Raw genomic sequence first — 15,881 nt, 5'->3', positions numbered from 1 at the left:
GTACCTTCACTGGAGAAAGGCCTTTGGCATCTGGGAAACCTCTGTTAGCTGGGAAGGCATGTGGCTGGCATCTGCTTGCTCCCAGGTTGTGTTTCAAAATGGTGTTCTCCAAAATGTCAGCATCAGCTTCCAATGGCGGTCTTCAAAATGTCTCTGTAAGCTGCAGCACTAATTTCCTTCTGCGTGTCAGCTCTTTTATATGGCTGGTGTCTTCTTCCTTTGCTCCCAGGTTGTGCTTCAAAATGGCTTTCTCCCAGGACATTTCTCTCTAGGCATCTGGGGGTGTTCTCTTATTTTCCCCCAGGCAAACTCTGGATTAGCAAAATTCTAGTTTCAATGGCCATCTTCAAAATGTCTCTCTTGGCAGCAGCAGCAAGCTCCTTCTGTCTGAGTTTTTATAAGGCTACAGTTAACTAATTAAGACCCACACTGAATGGGTGTGTCCACACTTCCATGGGAATGATCTAATTAAAGGTATTACCCACAGTTGATTGAGTCACATCTCCATGGAAACAACCTAATCCAAAGATTCCAACCTAATCAGCACTAATACATCTGCCACCACAGGATTGCATCAAAGAACATGGCATTGTGGGGGACACAATACATCCAAACCAGCAGAAGCTCCTAGAAGATAATATAGGGAAATATCTGCAAGACCAAGTATTAGGAAGACGCTTCTTGGACCTTACAGGTAAAGCACAAGTAACAAAAGAAAAAAGTAGGTAAATGGGAACTCCTCAGAATTAAAAGCTTATGTACCTCAAAGGAATTTGTCATAAAGGTGAAGAGACAGCCAATCAATGGGAGAAAATATCTACCTCATTAGAGGGTGACATCTTGTATATATAAAGAAATCTTGCAGCTCAATGACAACAGGACAAATAGCCCCATTATAAAATGGGCAAAAGATATGAAAACACATTTTTCTGAAGAGGAAATACAAATGGCTAAAAACACATGAAAAAAATATTCATCTTTGCAAATTATTGGGGAGATGCAAATCAAGACTACAATGAGGTATCATCTCACACCAATAAGAATGGCTGCCATTAAACAAACAGGAAACTACAAATGCTGGAGAGAATGTGGAGAAATTGGATCTCTTATTCATTGCTGGTGGGACTGTATAGTGGTATAGCCACTCCGGAAGACAGCTTGGCAGTTCCTTAGAAAAATAGGTATTGAGATACCCTATGATCCAGAAATTTCACTTCTCGGTTTTTACACAGAGGACCTGAAAGCAGTGACATGAACAGATACTTGTACACTGATGTTTATAGCAGCATTGTTCACAATTGCCAAGAAATGGAAACAACCCAAATGTCCTATATCAGATGAGTGGATAAACAAAATGTGGTACATACATATGATGGAATACTATGCAGCAGTGAGAAGGAATGAGGTCGTGACGCATATGACAACATGGAGAAACTTGAGGACGTAATATTGAGTGAAATAAGTCAGATACAAAGGGAGAGACATTGTATGTTTATAGTAATGTGAACTCTTATTGTAGAATGTAGACTACCTAGAGATAGACAGCAGTTAGTGAAGGGGGAACAAAGATCTAATATGAACAGATAAGATATTGAGGGTAATCTTAATGATACAGGAATGTTCAGGAATGACTGTAGTTTGTTCATTTTTTTTATGGTATTGTAGGAGCATATTGGAAGCAATTAAGTTATTTCAGGATATTTGTCATGTTCCTTTGTTTTATTTTATCTGGAAATGTTTTTTATAATTTTTTAAACTTTTGATAAATAAAATTAATAAACATTTTAAAAAAAAATCAACCTGATTTAAAAATGGGCAGAATGCAGGAAGATGGCAGATTACGAGAGACAGAGCAAAATTTTCCACCATGATAAACACTAGAAAAAGGACACAAATTGCTCCAGAATAGCAGTTCCAGGTTTCCAGCAGCTGGGCAGGGACTTTTACACCCATAGTGAGCATGTACTTGGAGAAATCAAGAGACTGCATTTAAGACAGGTGAGTGTTTGGTCCAAAATGTCAATGGGGAATGGGCAGTTAGAGCAGTGGATGAGTGTGGAGGTGAGCATCGCTGGGGCACCCTCCTCAGCACTTGGCCAAGAGCCCCCATGCCAGGGACTGGTGGTTTGAGCAGGCAGACAAGCGCAGAAGTGGGCAGTTTCCCACACCCTGAGCAGCCATCTTTGTTTTTAAATTCAATTTTATTGAGATACATTCACATACCATGCAGTGATACAAAGCATACAATCAATTGTTCACAGTACCATTATATAGTTGTGCATTCATCACCAAAATTAATTTTTGAACATTTTCATTACCACACACACAAAAATCTTAAGTAAAAAAAACACTAGGTGCCTTTTTTCCCCCCATTTTTCTACTCATCCATCCATACACTGGACAAAGGGGAGTGTGGTCCATATGGCTTTCCCAATCACATTGTCACCCCTCATAAGCTACATTTTTATACAATCATCTTCAAGATTCATGGGTTCTGGGTTGTAGTTTGATAGTTCAGGTATTTACTGCTAGCTATTCCAAGTCATTAGAACCTAAAAAGGGTTGTCTATATTGTGCATAAGAGTGCCCAGCAGAGTGACCTCTCGGCTCCTTTTGGAATCTCTCTGCCACTGAAGCTTATTTCATTTCCTTTTACATCCCCCTTTTGGTCAAGAAATTGTTCTCCATCCCATGATGCCAGGTCTAGTTTCCTCCCCGGGAGTCATATTCCATGTTGCCAGGGAGATTTACTCCCCTGGGTGTCAGATCCCATGTAGGGGGGAGGGCAATGATTTCACCTGCCAAGTTGGCTTAGCTAGAGAGAGAGGGCCACATCTGAGCAACAAAGAGCTGAGCAGCCATCTTTGCAGTTGGCTGGGAGATAACCCTTCACAGCCCCACAGCCAAGAGAGTGCTTGAGGGAATTTGGGATTCACTGGGCTTGTGACAGTGTCCACTCTTCCTCCACAGAAGCCCCTGGTGTACACAACCCAGAGGCAAAGTTGCTGCACAGAAGTACCAGCAGCTCTCCCACAATCCCAAGGACTCATGGATGCATGGCAAACAGTGACTGTGGAGCACTTGAGCTGGAAGGTGATACATGCAGCTCTGCAGCCCCAGAGTACTCCATCTGCAGAGCCAGGAATGGCCAGGATCACTGTGTCCTGGAGTGGATTTCCTGCCAAACTGCACAGGGCATGCCCCCCCCCCGCCAGGGCTGATAGTCCCCAGTACACACGGAAAATTGGTGTCCTGATTGGACTTCCACATGGTTTGGATTCCCATTCAGTGCATAGAGGAAGTTGGGAAGAACTGGCTTGAAAGTAAGCAATGGCTCAGGAGTGCCATCTGCTGGTAGGTAAGGGAAAGTGCAGTCCACGAAGCTGTAGTTCTGCCAAATTATAGATAAATGTTCAAATCATCCTGCATATCCTAAAAGAACTCTTTAAAGATAGGCAAATGTTGAGAGGCCAAAAGCAACAGAAAATTATAAAGCATATGAAGAAACCAGAAGATACAGATAACCCAAATGTCCAAATTAAAAAGCCAGAGGAGACACAGAACTTGGAGCAATTAATCAAAGAAGTACACAAAAATAACAATATTATGGCTCAGGATATAAAGGACATGAAGAAAACCCTACAAGAGAATAAAGAAGAATTTGCAAGAGTAGATAAAAAGATATAGTGGATCTTATGGAAATAAAAGATATTATTTATCAAATTAAAAATATTCTTGAGACACATAACAGCAGATTAGAAGAGGGAGAGGAATGAATTAGTGAACTCGAGGGTTGAGCGATGGAAAGTGACAGCACAAAAGAACGAATGATGAAAAAAATAAAAAAATTTGAAATGAATCTCAGGGAAATGATGGACAACATGAAGCACACAAATATAAGAATAATTGGTGTTCCAGAAGCTGAAGAGGAGAGTAAAGGACTAGAAAGAATATTGGAAGAAATTGTTGGGAAAAAGTTCCCAACCCTTCTAAATGACAAAAATATGCAAACTAAAGTTACCCAATGAACACCACGTAGCATACATTCAAATAAACCCACTCTGAAACATATTCTGATCAGATTCTCAAATATCTAGAGAAGGAGAAAGTTCTGAAAGCAGCAAGGGAGAAGCAATTCCCCACATACAAGCAAAAGAACCTAAGACTAAGTACTGACTAGTCAGCAGGCACCATGGAGGTGGGAAGGCAGTGGTATGATGTATTTAAAATTCTGAAAGAAAAACATTGACAACCAGGAATTCTTTATCCAGCAAAGCTGTCCTTCAAAATTGAGGGAGAGCTTAAAATGTTAACAGACAAACAAATGCTGAGAGAATCTGTTAACAAGAGACCTGCCCTACAAGAAATACTAAAGAGAGTTGTATTGGCTGAGAAAAAAGATAGGCAAGACAGGTCTGGAGAAGGGCACAGAACTGAAAAGTTTTAATAAGTGTAACTTAAAGGAAACAAAGAGAGAGAGGGAAAAATAGATCTGACAAATAAAAACTAAAGGATAAGATGGCTGATTCAAGAACTGCCTTCACAGTAATAATATTGTATGTGAATGGATCAAACTCTCCAATTAAAAGAAATAGATTGGCAGAATGGATTAAAAAAATATGAACTATCAATATGCTGCTTGAAAAGACTCAACTTAGACCCCAGTGACACAAAGAAATTGAAAGTGAAAGGATAGAAAAAAATATTCCACGCAAGCTACAGCCAAAAGAAAGCAGGGGAGGCAATACTAATTTCAGATAAAATAGACTTTATATGCAAAGAAGTCATAAGAGACAAAGAGGGACACTATATATTAATAAAAGGGACAATTCACTAAGAAGAAATAAGAATCATAAATGTTTGTGCACCCAATCAAGGTGATCCAAAGTACATGAGACAAACATTGGCAAAACTGAAGGAAACAATAGAAGTTTCCACAATAATTGTGGAAGACTTCAATACATCACTCTATCCTATAGATAGACCAACCAGATGAGGACCAATAAGGAAATTGAAATGAATTTCACTTAACAGACATATATAGAGCATTACATCCTAAAATACCAGAATACATACTATTCTCTAGTGCTCATGGAACTTTCTCCAGAATAGATCATATTCTGGGGCATAAAACAAGCCTCAATAGATTTAAAAAGATTGAAATTACTCAAAGTACATTCTCTGACTACAGTGGAATGCAACTAGAAGTCAATAACTATCAAAGATGTAGAACATTTACAAAAATATGGAGGTTAAACAACATACACCTAAACAATCAGTGGGTCAAAGAAGAAACTGCAAGAGAAATTGCTAAATATCTACAGACAAATGAAAATGAGAACACAGCACATCAAAACTTATGGGATTCAGTGAAGGTGGTAGTGAGGGGGAAATTTATAGCTCTAAATGCATACATTAAAAGGAAGAAATAGCTAAAATCAAAGAACTAATGGAACAACTGAAGAAGCAAGAAAATGATCAGTAAACTAATCCTAAACCAAGTAGAAGAAAAAAAAAATAACAAGGATTAAAGCAAAAATAAATGATATGGAGAACAAAAAAACAACACAATAAATAAAACCAAAAGTTGGTTCTTTGAGAAGAGCAACAAGATTGACAAACCCTTAGCTAGACTGACCAAGTCAAAAAGAGAGAACAAAATATATAAAATAACAAATAAGATGAGTGACATTACTGTGGGTTGTGAAGAAATTTAAAAAACCATAAGAAGATACTATGAACAACTGTATGCCAGAAAAACTAAGCAATTTAGAGGAAATGGTTAATTTCCTGGAAACACATGAACAACCTAGACTGACCAGAGAAGAAATGAAGACCTCAACAAACCAATCACACATAAAGAGATCCAATCAGTCATCAAAAAACTTCCTACAAATAAAAGCCCAGGGCCAGATGGCTTCACAGGGGAATTCTACCAAACTTTTCTAAAAGAACTCACACCATTCCTACACAAACTCTTTCAAAAAATCAAAGAAAATGTAATGCTACCTAACTCATTTTTATGAAGCCATCATCACTCTAGTACAAAAACTAGATAAAGATGCTGCAAGAAAGGAAAATTACTGACTAACATCCCTAAAGAATATAGATGTAAAAATTGTCAACAAAATATTTGCAAATTGAAACCAAAGACACATTAAAAAATCATACAACAAGACCAAGTGTGGCTCAACATAAGAAAATCCATCAATGTATTACAACACATTAACAAATCAAAAGGGAAAAATCAAATGATCATCTCAATAGAGACTGAAAAATCATTCAAAAAAATTCAGTATCCTTTTTTGATAAAAACACTTCAAAAGGTAGGAACTGAAGGAAACTTCCTCAATATGATAAAGGGCTTATATGAAAACCTGCAACCAGCATAATACTCAATGGTGAGAGACTGAAATGCTTTTCTCTAAGATCAGAAATGAGACAAAGATGCCCACTGTCATCACTGTTATTCAACATTGTGCTAGAAGTTCTAGCCAGAACAATCTGGCAAGACAAAGAAATAAAAGGCATCCCAATTCAAAAGAAGTAAAACACTCATTATTTGCAGATGATATGATCTTGTATTTGGAAAACCCTGAGCAATAAATGACACAGCTACTTGAGGTAATAAACAAATTTAGCAAATTAGTGGATACAAGATTAATGTACAGAAGTCAGTAATGTTCCTATACACTAGAAATTATCTGACTGAAGAGACACTCAAGGAAAAGATTCCATTCTAAATAGTAACTAAAAAAAATCAAATATCTAGGAATAAACTTAAAGACCTCTCTACATAGAAACTTGCATAACTTTACTAAAAGAAATAAAAAGGGATCTAAAGAGATGAAAAGTTATTCCATGTTCATGAGTAGGAAGGCTAAACTTTGTTAAGGTGTCAATCCTACCCAAACTGATCCACAGATTAAATGCAATTCCAATCAAAATTCCAACAACCTTCTCTGCAGACTTGGAAAAGCTAGTTATCAAATTCATTTGGAAGGGGAAAGGGCCTAGAATTGCTAAAAACATTCTAAAAAAGAAAAACAATGTCAGAGGACTTACACTTCCAGACTTTGAAGCCTGTGATAAAGCCACAGTAGTCAAAAGAGCATGATATTGGGACAAAGATAGACATATTGATCAATGGAATTGAATTTAGAATTCAGAAATAGACCTCCATATCTATGGTGGACTGATTTTTGATAAGGCTCCCAAATCCACTGAACTGGGACAGAACAGTCTCTTCAACAAATGGGGCTGGGAGAACTGGATATCCATAGCGAGAAGAATGAAAGAGGACTCCTCCTTCACACTCTATACAAAAATTAACTCAAAGTGGATCAAAGACCTCAATATAAGAAACAGTACCATGAATCTCCTAGAAGATAATCTAGGGAAACGTCTTCAAGATCTAGTATTAGGAGGTTGATTCTTAGACCTTACACCCAAAGCGCAAGCAATGAAAGAAAAAACAGAGAAATGGGAACTCCTCAAAATCAAGAGCTTCTGTACCTCAAAGGAATTTGTCAAAAATGTGAAGAGACAACCAAAGCAATGGGAGAAAATATTTGGTAACCGTGTATCTGATAATAGATGGATATCTTGCATATTTAAAGAAATCCCACAACTCAACGATAATAGTACAAACAGCCCAACTATACAATGGGCAAAGATATAAGACATTTCTCTGAAGAGGAAATACAAATGGCTAAAAACACATGAAAAAAATGTTCATCTTCACTAGCTATTAGGGAGATGCAAATCAAGACCATGATGAGATATCATCTCACACCAATAAGAATGGCTGCCATTAAACAAACAGGAATCTACAAATGTTGGAGAGGATGTGGAGAAATTGTAGCTCTTATTAATTTCTGGTGGGACTGTATAATGGTACAGCCACTCTGGAAGACAGTTTGGCAGTTTCTTGGAAAACTAGGTATCAAGTTACCCTACTTTCCAGCAATTTCACTTCTCAGTATATATCAAGAAGATATGAAAGCAGTGACATGAACAGGTATTTGCACACCAATGTTCATAGCAGCATTGTTCACAATTACCAAGAGATGGAAACAAGCCTAATGTCCTTCAACAGATGAGTGGATAAACAAAATGTGGTATATACACACAATGGAATACTACACAGTAGCAAGAAGGAATGAGGTCATGAAACACATAACAACATGGATGAACCTTGAAGACATAATGCTGAGTGAGATAAGCCAGACACAAAAGGAGAGATATTGCATGTTACCACTCATGTGAACTCTGTGAAAAATGTAAAATAAATGTCTTATAATGTAGACTATAGGAGTCCTAGAGATGGTCAGAAGCTATTGAAGAGGGAATAATCTAACATGTACAGATATGATAATGGGGGTGAACTTAGTGGTATGTGAATGGTCATGGGTGACTATGATTTGTTAATGGGATTATAAATATTAATGATGCATTGAAGACAAACATGTTAATGGTTGTTTAAAGGCATGTGGCCCATAGAGTAGCACCACAAACCTAAACAAGCATTAGCGTAAAATACTTTTAAGGTATGACACTGATGTAGAGGGTTAGCAAGAGTAGTATGGAAAAACTACCCATTACAAATTAAAGACTATATTTAATAGGACTACCTTATCAACACTACACTAATACTAGGGATGAATAATTAGCAGCTATTAAGAGCTCTGGGATGTATTATGTTATGACAATTGTTTAAAGTTAAGAGTGATGACAATTGTACAACTAAGTGAAGATAATGTAAGAAACTGAACATTTATCTTGGGATAGAATATATATTAAGTGAAATTATGAACCCACTACTTAATAAATTAAGCCCTCAACTGGAGGCTTGCTCTTGTGAAATTTAGAGTTGTAAATTGGAGGCTGAGCTCTCCTATCATTATGCCTAAGATGTACCTCCAGGGAACCTCTTTTGTTGCTCAAATGTGGCCTTTCTCTCTCTAAGCCAACTCAGCAAATAAATTCATTTATCTCTCCCCCACCATCCATGATACACATGATTCCCAGGGGAATGAATCTCCCTGGTGACATGTGTCAAGACTCCTAGGAATGAGCCTGGCCCTAGTATTGAAAGATTGAAAATGAATACTTGACCAAAAGGGGGAAAAAGAAAGGTAACAAGCTGAGGTCACAGAGGTTGAGAGATCCCAAATAGAGTTGAGAGTCTATCCTGGAGGTTTGTCTTATACAAGTTCCAGCTAGACATCCCAAATGGCCACAGTATTCCATGTCCTTACCCAAAGGAGTTCCCAAATACCTAGGTCCTTACCTGAGATTCTGTAAAATATTCACTCACTAAGTTCTATCTCTGAGATACTTAAATCCACCGGATTGTTCCTATGCCATACAAGTCCTAAGACCCAGAGGCAGCAGCCTCTTTAATAACAACAATAAGACGCAGCCCCCTTCCCCATACTGTCAACACCCCCTTTCAGTATGAACAAGTTAGGGTGCTCACTGCCTAGACACACCTGAAGATGGAGAAAGAGATTAAGTGAGAGGAAGGGGTAGCAACACAGAAGACAGGATTTAAAAAATGTCTATGAATACTAAAACTTTATATATATTTAGATGCTGGTGTGTTGAAATAGCTGTAAGGAGATAAATGACATCATGGAACTGTTACCTATAACACTCTGAAATTTTCTCTATAGCTACTCTTTGAATTGTGCTTTGAACATCTTCACATTTCTGTATACACCATATATTGCATAATGGGGAAAGAAATGAGACTGTGGAAGTATAAACCATAACAATTTTTAAAATTACCTCTAAAACTCCTTGTTGAGCTGTACATTGAAAGTTAACACATTTTGTATGTATGATATATTTTACAATAATGGAAATACCTGAAGTTGTGGAAATGTGACCCATGGCATTCTTGGAAATTTGTTCTCTAACTACTTGTTGAATCATACTTTGAAAGTGATAACTATTATGTATATATGTTAAAGTTCAAAATAAAAAAATATACAAAGGAATTGAATAGACACCTCTCCAAAGAAGATATTCAAATTGCCAGTAAACATATGAAAAGATGTCCAGCATCATTAGCCATAAGGGAAATGCAAATCAAAACCATAATGAGATAGCACTTCATATACATAAGGATGAATATTACTTTTGCAAATGGAAAATAGCAAGTGTTAGAGAGAATTCAGAAAAACTGGAACTCTAGTCCATTGCTAATAGGTTGTAAAATGGCACAACCATTGTGGAAAGCAATATGGGGTTTCTTAAAAAGTAGACTCGGCAATTCTACTGTTAGTTATATACCCAAAGAATGTGAAAACTTGGTCTCATATAGATTCTTATACACCAATGTTTTTAATAGCATTATTCACAAAAGCTAAAGGGTAGAAATAATCCAAGTGTTCATCAACAAATGAATGGATAAACAAAATGTAGTATAGATACACAATGAAATATTATTGAGCTGTAAGACAGAATGAAGTTCTGAAACATGCTACAACATGGAATAACCTTAAAACATTATGTTCAGTGAAACAAGCAAGGCACATAAGGACAAATGCTGTACAATGTCATTTATAAGAGATATCTAGAAATAGCAAATTCATAAAGATAGAAAGTAGATTTGAGGTTACCAGGGAGTGGGGGAGATGGGAAGTGAGAATGTTTGCTTGAAGGGTTCAGAATATTTTTAATAAAAATTAATTTTAAAAATTGGAGTGGAGCATATGGGCAGATCATGATGAGGGGGGAACACTGAAACTCTAAATTCTTGAGTTTTCTTTGCCAGATAAACTTGTTAATGGCCTCCCTTCAGGAGGCAGCCCTTCCATGCTTGTCTGAGGCAATTCATCTGTTTTGACAGACAAGCATCTAATGGAATCCCCTGAGATATTTGATTTGCAAGACACCATTAATTCCTCTCAGTACCAACATCCACCACTCCTCTTTGCATCCAGGCCATATCTAGACTGAAATCTCATCAAGCCCCAAAAGGTGACTGTGTTGGTTTGGATGTATTATGTGTCCCCAAATGCTATGGTCTTTAATGCAATCTTGTGGGGAAAGACGTATTATTGTTGATTAGGTTAGAACTTTTTGATTGAGTGTTTCCATGGAGATTTGACTCAATCAACTGTGGGCAAGATCTTCGATTGGATAATTTCCGTGGAGGAATTACCCCACCCATTCAGTGTGGGTCTTAATTAGTTAACTGGAGCCTTATAAAAATTCAGACAGAAGGAGCTCACTGCTGCAGCCAAAAGAGACATTTTGAAGATGGCCATTGAAAGTAGACTTTTGCTACTCCAGCGTTTGCCTGGGAGAAAATAAGCGATCACCCCAGATGCCTAGAGACAATGTGTCATTGCCAACTGGAAGAAAGGTGATCCTTGTTTTAAAGTGGCAGAGAATTTGGCAAAATTGTGTCCTGGTGTCAGATGGAAGGCAGAATTTGAAAGCAATGATCTGGAATACTTAGCTCAAGAGAGCTCTAAGATAAATATAGGAGACATAGCCTGGCTTCTCCTTGCAGCTTATAGTACAATGAGAGATGAGAGAGATAAACTTAGGATTCAACTTTTGGGTACAAAGAAACTAGAAATTGATGGTTTGTAAGATTCTGGGCTTCCAGAAAGTGAAACCCCAGAGGCTACAGCCCCACATGAGGATTTAACCAAGCATGGAGCCTGACTGCCATATCAGTACAAGCCAGGATTGGAAATGGAGTTATCTGGAAAGGATTTGTGGAAAGTCCTATTGTTTGATGGTTTTGACCCCTGTAAACTGCATGCCAAGCCTACAAAATTTTTGCAACATCTGTATAAACAGAACCACTCCCAGTCTGGACTAGAGGGGACAGAGAAGCAGCAAATTGAAAGAAAAATTTCATCAAGGACAGAATCATGGAAATTGAGACATGGATTCAAGAGGTCTTGGGCAGGGAGAGTGGAGCAGCCCACCCATGTGGAAAAGGTGAGTTTTCCCTAGAGGCAGAGAGTGGGCCTTCTGCCTCACTGCTCAGGAAGAGTGCTGCCACCCCAGGCCTCAGAGAGGGTGGAGCACATTCCCTGGGGATTGGGGAGACCCTGGCCACTAGCCCACTGTTTGGAGAGGGGAGAGCCTTGCCTCAGAGATGCAGAGTCCAGGTGGCACTCTGATGCTTTAGGAGGTAGGGGCCAAGAAAGTTAGGTGGTCTCTCCAATGTGTGGATATGCTGGAGCGCTCACGCTGGTGTTTGGAGAGAAAAGCACTACCGCCAAGGCCATTGGAAAGGGTTGGATGCCTGCTCTCTCAAGCCCCAAGGATAAAACATCATTCTATAAATGACTCTCAGACTTTGAAATCTACTGAAGTTTGCCCTGTGGGTTTTAAGAACTGTTCTGGTTCTGTTAACCCTGTTATCCTTTCAGTTTCTCCTTATGGCAATGGGGATGTTTATCTTATGACTATCTCTCCTTTGTATATTGGAAGCAGATAACTTGTTCTAAGTTTCACAGGTGCATAGCCAGAGGGGAATTTTACTTTAGAACAAGAATACACATGTGACTGATTTTCATGGAATCTTGTACTTAACTATTGTTACTGAAATGATTTAAGCTTTTGTGATGTTGTGATGGGATGAATGTATTTTGTATATGTAAAGATAATGTCATTTTGGGGTCCACAGGGTGTAATGTGCCAGTTTGGATGTATTATGTCCCCCAAAATGCCATGTCCTTTGATGCAATCTTGTGGTAGCAGATGTATTAGTGTTGATTAGGTTGGAATCTTTGGATTAGGTTGTTTCCATGGAGATGTGACTCACCCAACTGTGGGTAATAACTTTAATTAGATTATTTCCATGGAGGTGTAGCCCCACCCATTTGTGTGGGTCTTAATTAGTTAACTGGATCCCTATTAAAGCTCAGACAGAAGGAGCTTGCTGCTGTTGCTAAGAGAGACATTTTGAAGACAGCCATTGAAAACAGACTTTTGCTACTCCAGAGTTTGCCTGGGAGAAAATAAGAGAACACCCCCAGTTGCATAGAGAGAAACATCCTGGGAGAAAGCCATTTTGAAACACAACTTGGGAGTAAAGGAAGAAGACACCAGCCACGTGCCTTCCCAGACAACAGAGGTGTTCCAGATGCTATTGGCCATTCTTCTGTGATGGAACCCTGTTGTTTATGGCTTACCTTGGACACTTTGTGGACTGAAGACTATAACTTTGTAACCAAATAAATCCCCTTTGTAAAATCCAATTCATTTCTGGTATCTTGCATAACAGCACCATTAGCAAACTGGAACAGAGCTTTATGGTGCAGTCTCTTATATTAAGATCTTTGATCCATGCTGAATTAATTTTAGTATAGGGTGTGAGGTAGGGTTCCTTTTTCATTCCTATAGATATAGATATCAAATTCTCCCAGCCTCATTTGTTGAAGAGGCTGTTATGTTCCAATTCAGCAGATCTTGGGGCCATATCAAAAGTCAGTCAACCATATTTCTGAATTCTAGTTTCAATTCCATATGTCTATCTTTGTACCAATACCATGCTGTTTTGACTACTGTGGCTTTACAGTAGGCTTCAAAGTCAGTCAATGTAAGTCCCCCCACTTTTTCTTTTTTAGAATGTTTTTAGTAATTTGAGGCAACTTTCCCTTCCAAATAAATTTGATGGCAACTTTTCCAACTCTGCAAAGTAGATTGCTGGAACTTTTATGGGAATTGCATTAAATCTATAGATTAGTTTGGGTAGAGTTGGCATCTCAATTACATTTAGCCTTTCTATTCATGTTCTCCTGACTATAATAAGTAATGCAATGGGTTGAAGGGAAGTAGGAGGAGAGAGAAGATAAAAGTTATGATGGTACCAAATCTTGGAGGTGAGAAGACAGTTGGGAGTAACTGTTCTTTCAGCACTGGGAGGAGAATGGAGCCACTATTAACAGAATTAGAGAAGTCAAAGGAAAGATGGTTAAGTGAGGGGCTGCCACTTTGTGAGAAAGAAAAAAGTTTGGTTTTTAAAAAGTTATATTTTATGATTCTTTGGAGATCATCTTCCTAAAATAATTAGTTCTCAGAAAGGCTGTGCTGCTAATAAGGGGTAAATTTAGGGCTTAAGGATGAAGTTGGACATCATTTACATAATGGAAGGAATGGATGACAGTTTGAAGATGTTTCTGCGAGAAGATAAGTTCTGCCTCTTGGCTCTGTAACATTTTGAGATTTATTTAATATCCTTGGATTTTCACCAATAAAATTGGTGTTTTACCAGATGTTCTTTAATGGTTTCATTGCTTGTTGAATTCTTTGACAGGCAGGTGAAGGAAAGACTAATACCAAATATATACCCAGATTAACCAATGTACTAAAGACTGGCTCGCTCTTATAAGATCTTTAAACTCAGAGCTTTGGTTTCCTCTCTGAAATGAGTAGCTAGGGGGGAAGAGTATGGGTATACAGTTTACCCAAAGTTGAATTATTGTTGGATATCAAGTGTGATTCTGCCCTTTTCTTCTTTGATTTCTACGATGTTTATACCGAAGCAGTTTAGGAATAGCATTTACACATTTTTGGTTCTTTGTTTTTTGTTTTTTTTTTTTTTTTTGTAAAATTGAGAAGAAAGTAAGTTGACTGTTTTCTGGAACACCATTTAGTGAGAAGCAGTTGTAGAAGCCCTGTCTGTCCTTCCTGGGTTACTCACTAAAAAGGCTTTTGCTTCTTCCCCTCTATGAAGAGTAATGTGAATGAATTCATTTTCTTTTGTCCTCTGCCTCCACCTCACTCCCATCACTGAGCTTTCTAATTTATTCACTGTTCTTGGTTATAAAGCCTTCTAATTTAGCCAAATGAAACTGCATTCTCTGTTATCTAGTTTGTTTTATAGCCAGTTTAGGAACTGCCAGGAGACACTCCAACTTCCATGGCTATACAGAGAAGTTCATCTTAATCTAAACATTGACAACGAAGCAACTACTTAATGTGGGGTGTGTGTGTCTGTGTGTGTGTGTATGTGTGTTTTCCTTATGCATATTTTTTACTATTTTGCCTAACATCCTGTCCCTCTGACATTGTCTTTTTTGATTCATTAATCATATCCATTAAAAAAAATTTAGTGATGTAAAGTGTAAGTAGATAGGACTGAAAAGTGGGAGCCACAGTTTATCTGAAAATATATGCATGTCTTCCTTTTAAAGATGCCCTAAGCCCTTGGGTTTTCCTTCATTGTCATCTACCCAATTGTAAAATGCTTATTTATATTTTAAACATTCCATGTACTCATCCTGTCTTCTCCGTCAGCATTACCTGTTGCAGCCATTCTCCCTGCCAGCTCTCCGTTTCATCAGCAGGACCACGGCAGTCGCCTTCTGACTAGTCTGCCCGACTTGAGCGTGCCGCTGCCTCTTCGTCTCTGTAGGCTGTTGCTGCCATCCACAGTGTACTAAGTTATTATCTTCTTCCCTATCCCCCTCAGGGGAGAACACCCAGAGCAATGGCTCTCAAAAATTGATGTGCCTAAGAACCACTTGGGGATTTTCTGATTTAATAGATATATGCAGATTCTGATACCTGTTGTTCCTAGACTCCACATTTTGAGAAACTGGCTCGTAACTAACGTGTTAACAGTTATTGAGCTTTTACCACATGCCAGGCACTATTCTAAGTACATTATGTTTTCCAATTCATTTTGTTCTCACAACCATACAGTGAGGTAGAAACGCTTCCATTTCCAATTATATAGATGATGCCATTAAGGATAAAATAAGTCCACATTTCTTGCCATGGCCTTCCACTGACCTGACCCCTGCTGGTCTTCTCAACCCCTTGTCACTCCTTCCCCATGCCTCAGTGCACTGCAAATCCAGTAATCTGACCTGTGTGCTCCCTAAAAACACTCTTCATGT

At 38.3% G+C, this 15,881-nt stretch overlaps 1 pseudogene; it reads left to right on the top strand.

Moving 5' to 3' along the window:
• Nucleotides 1-15,881, top strand: part of LOC119513981 — a 59,751-nt pseudogene that overhangs the window by 4,075 nt on the left and 39,795 nt on the right.

The sequence above is a fragment of the Choloepus didactylus genome, chromosome 2, assembly GCF_015220235.1.
Source record: "Choloepus didactylus isolate mChoDid1 chromosome 2, mChoDid1.pri, whole genome shotgun sequence".
Taxonomy (NCBI): domain Eukaryota; kingdom Metazoa; phylum Chordata; class Mammalia; order Pilosa; family Megalonychidae; genus Choloepus; species Choloepus didactylus.
Note: the sequence above shows the minus strand (reverse complement) of the source record. Positions and strands in the feature narration are given on the sequence as shown.